A 3718-nucleotide genomic window follows, 5' to 3' on the forward strand; every position below is an offset into this window, starting at 1 on the left:
TTTTGATCCTGCTGCTATATTTACCCACAAGAAAGGAGGCAGCTCTCAGGTGGGCTTTTGTCTAAGTAATGTCCTGAAATCCAAGTGTAAAAGAACAATGTGAAATCTCAATTCTCCCAAACGTTTTGGGGCTAGTTCAGCTCTTGATCCCCTGGGAGGTGGGGGGTGGTATCTTGGTTCCCAAGGAGACTAATCCTACTTGCTCAGCATTAGGCATCACTGGGGCGAAAGAGCTCCAGTTTGGAGCTCTGCAGAGAGCCCCTAGTGTAGACTGAATCTGACTCACTAAGATGCAGAGGAAGTGAAATGTATTGATGTCAAAGCTGCTCAAGTGAGCGCTCTCACTCAGAGTGTAGGAGGAGGGTCTGATGGGCCTCCTAGAAACACACCTGTGAGTTTGCAGAAACTGATTTTGTAGCAGCTAGAACTCTCCCCCAAAGGAAAGGAGATCAAGAAGCATGGGGTTAGGGAGCAGCTGTGATCATGAGGTAGAGTTTACAACTATAAATTGGTTAGATAGTGGAATCTCTATGGAAATCTTTGGGTCTCAGGTATAGAGTTAACTCAAACATTAGTTCTTTGTTGCCTTACTATCTGTACTTTCTCATATACATCCTTGCTTTCATATGGCCTTGCCTTTGCCCAGTCTGTTCCTTCTGCAGAGATACCTCTTGTTTACACTTGGAACAAGCAAATGCATCAATTTGGTCTTAGCTCAGATGCAGGCTTTCCTTACTCCTCTTGGTTGACTTAAGAGTCGTTATAGTCCATCAACCATTAAACCTTTAATTTACTTCCATTGACGCACATATCACATTATATTACAACCTTCTCTTTACCTGCCTGTTTCTCCATTCCAGACGATGGGGATCAGGGTTTCTTGTCTCTGTATCCCCAGTACCAGCAAAGTGTCAGTATCTGTGTTGATGTCAACGTATTTCAGTTGAATGAATAAGTGACTGGTTGTATATTTGTGTGTAAGGATAAATTCTATGATTGAGCCTAAAGAGGTTTTTGTTTTTGTTTTCTTTTTAGCTTTTATTGTAAATTGAGTTATAGCTTACAGGGCGGATCATCAGTTTTACACTCAACAGTCATATTTTGTTTCATTACGATGATTACATTCATCATCAGTTAACAGTATTTACCTCTATTCCTTCTTTTTTTTAATGTACATAAAATACACAGAATGATTTAAACTGAACATTTTGCAAGCCAAGGCTAAAGAGTTTGTAAACTGAGAATATATGCATATAGAGAGTTTGGGGTTGACAAGGAACTTCCATTACCATTACTTTACTGATTTAAGCAATAGTGGTGGTAGTTATGTGCCTGTGGAGTTGGTTCTGACTCATAGCAATCCTGTATAGGATTTCTGAGGCTACAAATCTTTAACAGGAGCAGAAATTTTCATCTTTCTCCTGTGGAACTGCTGGTAGTTTTGAAAACTGATGACCTTGAGATTAGCAGACTGACTCCAAACCACTGCACTATTATGATTTCCATTTTATAGATGTTAACTCTAAGGTCTACAGACTTATCTATAATCACTCAGAAAATAAAGTGCAAGATTGGACTAAAGTCTTGATCTCTGGCTCTAATGTCAGCATTTCCTCTACTATACTAGACTGTCTTTCTCTAAGTTTCTACAATCTACAAATATAGCTGTTCTATTATATTTGAAAATAATCAGTCACTCTGCTAGTGGAAAGCACTCTGAGGAGTTGGCATGTTCTTCATTGCAAAAATGAGAACAGTAAAGCTCAGAGTTTGCTATTTGGCTGTTATCTCATGTAATTCTCACAAAACCCTCAAGAATAGTTGTGACTATTCCCATTTTTGCAGATGAGGAAACTGAGACGTAAGAAGATGAAATGACTTATCCAAAGACACTCATCTAGCAAGGGGCAGGGTCAGAGTTTGAACCTGGCCCCATCTTAACTCCAAACCAACTCAGTGTTTGCTGCTATTGTTAAGTGCTGTTGAGTCGGTTCCAACTAATAGGGTTTCCAAAGAACAGCTGGTGGGTTTGAACTACTGACCTTGTGGTTGGAAGTCCAGTGCTTATCCTACAGTGTCATACCAGGACTCTCAATTATTTGGAAATAAAGGAAGACTTTCATATGTGAATGTTTTCACATTCCATTTATTCTGCATATGATTATGTTAAGATTTAGGTCCAACTCTCTGGGGATTAAGAGCGATCTAAAGACTAAAGATGTTTTAAAAAGTCTTGTGCTGTGTCTGAAGTCCTGGTGTGGCACTCTGGGTTAATGTGATGAGCTGCAAAGTTGGTTTGAACTGCAAGGTCAGCATTTCATGCTCATCAGCTGGTCCTCGGAAACCCTATACAGGGTCGCTATGGGAAGTAACTGACTTGACAGAACTTAATAACAACAACAACAATGCTGTGTCTGGTGTGTTACTGTGGGGTAAAGCACTGGACCAAAAGGTCAGGTTTGAACCACAAGGTTGCTGATTCAAACTCACCAACTGCTCCTTGGAAACCCTATACAGGGTCACTGTGAGTCAGAACTGACACTATGGCACCTAACAACAATGTTGTATCTGAGAACTTGTAAGAGATGCATAGTTGAAAGAGGAGAAAAAGAGAGTTCATGCTCTTGGTGCCAGATTCAGAGTTCTGTGGAACGTGTCTGTCTGAACAGGGAAAGGAATTGCTGACATTCACATCTGAGGAGTAAGAAACACAAATCAGTGACAGGTCCACACCAATTGTCTGCAAGGATGAAGTAAATATTCAGTGCCATCCAGGAAGACAAAAATCCTCTTTGTAACTCAAGTGAAAGGTACATGATACTTGAACCAACTGGAAATAAAAAATATAGAAGTGTGATTTAGCTGTGTTGGCTTGGTAAGCTGTTCCTTCATCTCCTAATGAAGGGTATTTATCTGGCCTTTCTTCTTTGGGTGAGGCTTTGCCATCAGGATGCTCAAAAATGGTTTTCCTACATCCTGAAAATTGAGGGTTAAAGAAAAAGTTTTGAAGGAGACCTGCAGTATTTCCTATACTCAGACTCTGCACCTAAGTTATTAAAAACTTATTTAGAGATCTTTATTATGCTCACAGTGTGTCATACATGATCTCATTTAATCCTCATGAACATCCTTTGAAAGACCCTCTTGATTGTCTCATGGCTGTTCTATAGTTTATGGTTTATAAACTATGGAACATTTTATAAACTATGGAACAGCCAACAGACAAGGATTTTCACAGACCATTTCCTTTAACTATTACAAGCGCCCTGTGAGGGAAAACATTACCTGCATTTAACATGAGTAAACCAAGGCAGAGAAAGGTCAGATGATTTGTCCTAAGCCACTATTTTAGCAGGAAAAGATTTCATATTAAATCACAGAGATATTGAGTGGTAGAGCTAAAACCAGGACCCAAGTCTTTTCTGAATCACCTTCCTTATTAAATTTCCTTGATCATTTTCTCCTATTTCAAGAGGACTGTCCAGGTGAAATCAGTCTAAATGAACTTCAAGATCATCCTGGAAATGTAACAGAAGTTACAAAAGGATTCCTTAAATGGCATGAGAAGAAAGGGAAAGGTTCCAATTCATATTTTGTTCTAATCTACTGAGATTTTTAGTGATGGTTCAGTATAAAATAAGGAGCTCTGGTAGCGTAGTGGTTACGAATCAGGCTGCGAACCTTAAGGTCAGCAGTTCGAAACTACCAGCTGCTCCGC

The sequence above is a fragment of the Chrysochloris asiatica genome, unplaced genomic scaffold (genome assembly GCF_000296735.1).
Source record: "Chrysochloris asiatica unplaced genomic scaffold, ChrAsi1.0 scaffold00074, whole genome shotgun sequence".
Lineage (NCBI taxonomy): Eukaryota > Metazoa > Chordata > Mammalia > Afrosoricida > Chrysochloridae > Chrysochloris > Chrysochloris asiatica.